This window comes from Tupaia chinensis, unplaced genomic scaffold (assembly GCF_000334495.1).
Source record: "Tupaia chinensis unplaced genomic scaffold, TupChi_1.0 Scaffold000231_2, whole genome shotgun sequence".
Classification (NCBI taxonomy): domain Eukaryota; kingdom Metazoa; phylum Chordata; class Mammalia; order Scandentia; family Tupaiidae; genus Tupaia; species Tupaia belangeri.
This window is the reverse complement of record NW_006159707.1, coordinates 1,794,495-1,802,060: the sequence shown is the minus strand read 5'-3', so window position 1 is coordinate 1,802,060 and position 7,566 is coordinate 1,794,495.

The window sequence follows — 7,566 nt, the reverse complement described above, 5'->3', positions numbered from 1 at the left end:
AACTGTGTTGATGCCAGCCATTACTCTATGCAGAACTTTGTTTTGGGGTTCATTACTAATGAACTATGCAGGTAAAATAAAAGTGGTGCTCTATGGGACTGGTCCCATAACCTAGTAGTTAAGGGAGCCAGATCCTATGTGGTCAAATCTTGGCCCAGTGGCCTGAAAAACAAGCTGAGCACATGTACATGACCCAAATCCTGACAGGATGGAGAAATGGAAGAGAATGGATTGCAGCATGACCATGCCTCATCAAGGAGTGCTTTCTCCCTCTTTTTCTCTGTCTCTGGTGAGCACACGTGCCTTCTGGTAATTTTAAAAAGTGGTAGCGGGGCCAGCAGGTGGTACAGTGGTTAAGGGCACTGGACTCCCACATGGCCAACCACAGTTTGAGTCCCAGATCTGGTGGTTTGCTTTCTCACTTTCTCTCTCTCTCTCTGTCCCTCTCCAGTGAGACTAAAAATAAATAATAAAAATAAAATAAATTTAAATAAAATAATTTTTTAAAAATGGTAACACAAGCTAGTCAGTGGTGTGTAGTTAAGGTGGCTGGATCCCACATGTCTGATTGCTTGATTTGAGTCCCAGACCCAGCAGGTTGTGGCATTGCCATCCCCTTCCAGGGTGGTGATTTCTCACTTTCCTTTTCGCTCTCATTCTCTCTTTGGTGAGTTCATATGCCCTATAGCAAACTTAAAAAAAAAAAAAAAAAAAAAAAAAGAGGCTTCAGCAGAATTACATCTAACACAATATGAAGCCTGTTTTGTCTATCAGGGTGACCTAAAAATGTAAACCTCAAGCCTGAGATTCTTCTTCTATAGTTTCCTGGATCCTGGCTTGGATGCCCATCATCCTTCAATTGCTAGGTGAAGCTTTATATTTTCTTTCTTTTTTTAAAAAAAGAATTCTTTTTATTTATTTATTTACTTACTTATTTACTTATTTAAACTTGGCCAGAGAAAGAGAGACAGAGAGGGAAAGTGAGAAAGAAAGCCACCAGGTACAGGCCTCGAACCAAGTTGGCCATGTGGGAGTTCAGAATCTTAACCACCACACCACCTGCTAGCCTACTTTATATTTTCAGTGAAACCTTTGAGCACACAACTTATTGTTTCCCTGTTTTACACTTTCTTAGAGCACCATTCCTTTCCTTCTGTGCACCTGTCATAATTTGTAGTTTGCTTTTAATCTGGACCCAGCCAGGTGGCCCATGTTGCCATGGTTGGATAACATGGGAGGTCCAGGTTTGAGTCCCAGTCCAACCTAAAGGCTAGCATTGTGGCATACATCTGTAATTCCAGTGATTCAGTAGGCTGAGGCAAGAGGATCACAAGCTCAAGACCAGCCTGGGCAATAGAACAAGACCCTGCCTAAAAACAAGAAAACAAAAACAAAAGAAGAGATATCTGTCTTCTTGACTAGGCTAAATCCACCAGAGTGGTTCCTCAAAAGTGCCAGAGAACCAGGCTCTAGCACATTACCTGGCATATGGCAGGTGCTCAGTAAAATTTGTTGCGTGGTGAACTGTCACTTCAGTGCTCGAAGTTACAGGCTAAAGGTAAGGGTTTGAAAATTGACTGCATTTAGATAGTACTTTTTTTTAAGAGAGATTTTTGCTATAGGGTGCACACTCTTGCTGGAGAGACAGAGAGAGACAGAGAGACAGAAAGTGAGAAATCACCCCCCATGGGAGATGACCATGCCACAATCCCTTCTTCTCCATTCTCCTCTTAGGATTTTGGGCATGCATGTACACATGCCTGGTGTGAGTTTTAAGCTGCCAGGTCTGGAACTTGAACCACGATCGACTATGTGGAAGTCCAGTGATGTAACCATTAAGCCATCTGCTAGTCCCTAGATAGTACTTTAACACAAGAGAATGAGTTAGATTTCCTCATTCGAAAGAGAAAGTGGAGAAAATGAGAGGGAAAAAGTCTGAAACAGAGCTTGGGGATCTCTAAAATTTATTTGGTATAAAGTTGGAGATGATAGCAAAGGAAACAAAAAAATGGAATGGGTAAAGTGGTAAAAAGAAATCCAGAAGAGGATCGATCACCTGTGTGGCTTGATGGTTAAGGTAGCCAGATCTGACATAGCTGACTGCATGGTTCAAATCCCAGCCCCAGAAGCTTGAAAAATATGCCAGGTGTATTTGTACGCATGCCTCAAAATCTGACAGAGTGGAGACATGGAGGAGAAGGGATTATAGAGTGACTGTGTCCCACTGGGGAGTGCTTTCTCCCCCTTTGTCTGTCTTTCAGTCTCTCTAGCAAGTGCACATGCCCTTTAGCAAAGAAGAAAGGAAGAAAGAAAGAAAAAAAATAAAAAGAAAAGAAGGAAGGAAGGAGGGAGGAGAGAGAGAGAGAGAAAGAAAAAGAAAGAAATCCAAAGAATATGCTGTCAAATAACATAGAATGACTAATTCTTGAGAATCTCTCAGGAATTAGTCAGCTGTGGCATATGCAGCTAAGAAACAAATCAAGATTGGGGCCGGCAGGTGGCGTGGTGGTTGAGGGGGCAGACTCCCACAGGGCGGACCATGGTTGGAGTCCTGGACCTGGTGGCTTGCTCTCTCACTTTCCCTTTCTCTCTCTCTGTCTCTCAGATTGAACAAATAAATAATAATAAAGTTAAATAAAAAATAATTCTTTAAAAAAATAAAATAATCAAGACGAGGACAGTAACCTTACCCCTGAGTTTGGCGGCTTCGAGGTCAGTTGAGACCTGTATAAGAGCAGTTTTTGGGGAGGAGTGGAGATGTCAGATTAGAGTGGGCTGGGAAAAGGAGGTAAGCAAGTGGAAGCAACTTGTGTAGCATACTTTTCCAAAAAGCTTTGCAGGGAAGGAGAGCAGAAAAGTGGACTTGGAGATGAATGAGGCCTTCAGGAAGTTAATTTTGTTTGTTTGTTTGTTTTCTAATGGATATCACTAGAGTTTATATGATAACAAGAAATATTCAATGAAAAGAGATATTATTTAAGAAAAGGATAAGAGGTCCTCAATAATAAATCAGTGCTGGTCTTGTATTGTCATAATTTTCTAACCTACCCTTCTGCACCAAGTTAAGGAAGAGGTAATTTTAAAATGACTAGCATGGGACCAGCAGAGAGCACAGTAGCTGAGGTGCTGGACTCCCCATGGACAGCTGTGGTTCAAATGCCAGAACTGGCGACTCTCTCACTTTCCCTATCTCTCTCTCTGGTGAGCACACATGCACTAAAGCAAACTTAATAATAATAATAAAAAAAAATAAGGGGCCAGCAGGTGGCATGGTGATTAAAGGTGGCTGGAGTCCCACATGGCTGACAGTAGTTTGAGTCCCAGACCTGATGGCTTGCTTTCTTGCTTTCTCTCTTTCTCTCTGTCTCTCTCTACTGAGCACATGTGTCCTGTAGCAAATTGGAAAATAAAATTAAATAAAACCAAGTAAATAATTCTTCCAAAAAAATAACAAATAACTTTAAAAAAAATGACTAGCATGTCTGCATACAGTACATTACATTGCAGTTGAGGAGTGGTTCAATGGAACATGCAAACCTGTCTGGATAGACCTTCAAGAAACCACATCTTGGGTCAGTCTGTAGCATGCTCATTAGGGCAACTGGAGCCCACATGACTGATTACGTGGTTGGAATACCAGATCCAGTGGCTTCAGAAACACACAGGGCATGTGTGCATATGTGCCCAAAATCCCAAAGGAAGGGAGAAAGGGAGAAGGAATTGTAGCATGACCGTTGCTCATAGGGGGATTCTCTCTCTCTCTCTAGCGAGCACACACACACTCTGGCAAAATGAAGAAGAAAGAAAGAAAGAGAGAGAAATCATAACTTCTCTGGGAGTGTAAATTAGTTCCAGTGTTCCTCAGCCATGGTGCTATTGGCATTTGAGTTCAAATACTCTTATGTGTTGGGGGGTGAGGGAGGACTGTCCCATGCGTTGTAGGGTGTTTAGCAGAATCCTAGCCTTTATCCACTAGATACCAGTTGCATCTAGCATTACAGCCAAAAACTAGACATTGCTAACTGTTCTTGGAGGTGGGGATGGTGAGTGGAATTTCCCCAATTGAGAACCATGGAGTTACACAAACCTAAGAAGTCTAATTTTAAAGGTCAGGGGCCAGGTACAGTGGTTAAGGCAGTTGGATCTTGTGTGGCCAACTTCATGGTTCAGATCATGGATCTGGTGGCTTGAAAAGCACAAATAGAGAATGGAGGCAAAAGGATTATGCCATGGCCATCCCCACCCAGGATGGTGATGCTTTCCACATTTTCCCACTCCCTCGAGCCCCCTATCGCTCTCTAGTGAGTGCAAGCACCCTATAGCAAAATAATCTCCAAAAAAAAAAAAAGAATGTGGCTGGCGCAACCCCCCTATAGCAAAAAAAAAAAAAAGCTAGTCTTAACAGCTGTATAAATATTGATAAATATTACAGTTTTCATTGCCTTATGCTGTTGTGAAAAATTATTCATAAACTTAGTATGAAAGCATATTGTGCTATACATAAATGTTTATATTTTTTAAGTGGCAAATAATTTAATATAGTTTTTGTTTTTGAGAGAGATTTTTGCTATAGGGCAAGTGTATGTGTTTGCTGGAGAGAGAGAGACAAAGAGACAGAAAGCGAGAAATCACCGACCCAGGGAGTATGGCCATGCTACAATCACTTCTTTTTCCATCCTCCTCTCAAGATTTTGGGCATGCATGCACATGTGCCTGGCATGAGTTTAAGCTGCCAGGTCTGGAACTTGTCCAGCGACATAACCATTACACCAACTGCTGGTCCCATTTTAATATAATTTTTAACATTTTAAATAGAAAGGACTGTGAAAGAAAAAAAAATGTGTATGGGTGAATTGACTTTTGGGATGATGGCAGGAAAAGACATTAACATTTTTTGGTGCCTCCTGCATTTTACATTTTGTAAACCTGATTTTTTTCAAAGTGCTTTTTTGTTTTGTTTTTAGGTTTTTGCCATAGGGTGTGTGTGCTCCCCAAAGAGAGACAGAGGAAGAGATAGGGAAAGTGAGAAAATCACTCATCTTGGGATGGCCATGCCACAATCCCTTCTCCTTCATTATCCTTTTGAGGTTTTGGGCGTGCGTGCACACATGCACAGTGTGATTTTTCAAGCCATGGGTCAGGGATTCAAGCTGTTGTAACCATGTGGAAGTCCAGTGCCTTAACCACCAGGCTGCTTACCAGCCACCAAACAAACCAATGTGTGTTTTTTGTTTGTTTGTTTGTTTGGTTTTCTTTACATTCTCATTACATGAAAACAAAACAAAAAAACCTAGGTCCATTTTAAGAAGAAATTTAAAAACTCACCAACAGTTAACATTTGGGTGCCTATGCTTTATGATTTTCTGTCTGTGCATTCATTTAGTCATTCGCTTATTTATTACACATTCCTTTCAGAGAGAATAGGAACTGGACAGTTCAGGGAGGTTTTATCTGTTTGATATGGGGAAGATTTGAGCATATTCTAAAGTCAGTTGAAGGAGTTAGGTTAGAAAATAGAAGATGAGATGGTCCACAAAGTGAGCTTATGAGTCGGTAAGAGGGAATGGATTTTCAGCACACTGAAGAAATTATCTTTATTTACTTATTCAAAGAAGTATTCTATTTAATTAACTTATTTACTACTAAAAATTAGACCAGAGAGAGACTGAGAAAAAGGGAAAGTGAAAAAGCAAGTTGCCAGGTCTGGGATTGGAACACTATAGGCCATGTGGGAGTGCAGCGCTCCAACCACCATGCCACCGGCTGGCCCCAGGAATCATCTTTGGATTAGAAGAAAAAACTGTGGGCTGGTCCCATGGCCTATTGATTAAGGAAGTCAGATCCCATAAGGCTGGCAGCACAGTTCAAATCTGGCCTTGAGGGCTTGATAAACATGCTGGAGTGTGCATGCCTCTAATCCTGACAGGACGGAGAAATGAAGGGATTTCATATGGGCATATGAATACGCCCCATGGGGGGGTTGCTTTCTCCCTCTTTCTCTCTCTGTGTCTCTCTCTCTCTCTGGTTGGTACACTCATCCTCTGATGATTAATTTTAGATGTTTGCTATAGGTGTTTGTGTGTGCTTGCTGGAGAGAGATAGTGAGAAAGTAAGGGAGAAATCACCTGGGGAAGGGTCCCATTTCTTAGTACCTTTCCCTCCATTCTCCTCCTGGGATTTTTGGGCATGCATGCACATATGCCCGATGTGAATTTCAAGCCACCAGGCCTGAGACTTGAATTGTCATCAGCCATGTGCGAGTCCAGCACCTTAACCACACCACACCACCTGCTGGGCCCTCCTCTGAAAAATATTTTAAAAAAGAAAATAAAATTATGAGAAGATGAAAAGAACACACACTGGTATATACGTATTTTGTATCTTCATGTACAAGGATACTTCAAAAAGCTTGTTGAAAAGTGGAATTAAAGTATGAGTGTATTTTGGTGCAAAAATTTTGAAACCCAAGTGAGTGCACATGTCCTATAACAACAACAAAAATCCCCTTAAAAGAAATAAATACGAAATTGGAAATCCATGCACAATTTTTGTTCTAAAAAAATGTGTATTTTTTAACCATAAATATACTCCAATTTTTAAATTTTTCTAATTTCCAGAGAGAGGTGCAAACACCCATAGTTTTTCATAATACTCAGTTTTCATAAACTTTTTGAACACCCCTCAGCTGTATACTGTATGTACATAAAAACATATCTTACTATATCTACATATATATTTATCTACACACATGCATGTGTATCTATATGTGTATATATATCTTAGTGTGTCTTCCTCCACATTTTCATAGTATCCTAACCCATCTCAGCACCTCAGTTTCTTTTTTCAAAAGACAGCAATGTTGCTTTCTTTTTTAAAATTTAAATAATTATTGTATTGTTATTCCCCAATTTGACGAGAGAGAGAGAGAGAGAGAGAGAGAGAGAGAGAGAATATGAATGAATGAATGAGACAGCAAGACGCCAGGTCCAGGACTGGAATCTCAGTGGGCCACGTGGAGTCCAGAGCCTTAACCACCACACCACCTGCTGGCCCTAGTAGCCCAGTTTTATTTTTTGGAGGGTTTTTTGGTATAGGGCCCTTGCCAGACAAACAGAGAGACAGAAAGCGCTCGCCAGACATACAGACAGAGAGACATACAGACAGAAAGCGAGAAATCACCCCCCAGAGGGGATGGTCACTCCGCAATCCCTTCTCCTCCATTCTCCTCTCCGATCTTGGGCACGCACGCACATGCGCCCGGCGTGAGTTTAAGCCGCGCGGTCCGGGACTTGAACCGCGGTCGACTACATGGGAGTCCAGCGACATAGCTGTTACGCTAACTGCTGGCCCCAGTAGCCCAGTTTTTAAAGCCATCTCTAGACATTGGACACTGGCAGTTTTTTTTTTTTTTTTTTAAACACCAATACCGTGACTTAATATCCGATGATAGAATATTTGTAGATATCCAGGATTTATTTCCTGAGCAGGAATTCATGCAAGTGGAATCGCTGAGTCAAAGGGTCTGTAAAATTCGGTGGCTAAAAATCACTTCGAAATCTCACAACA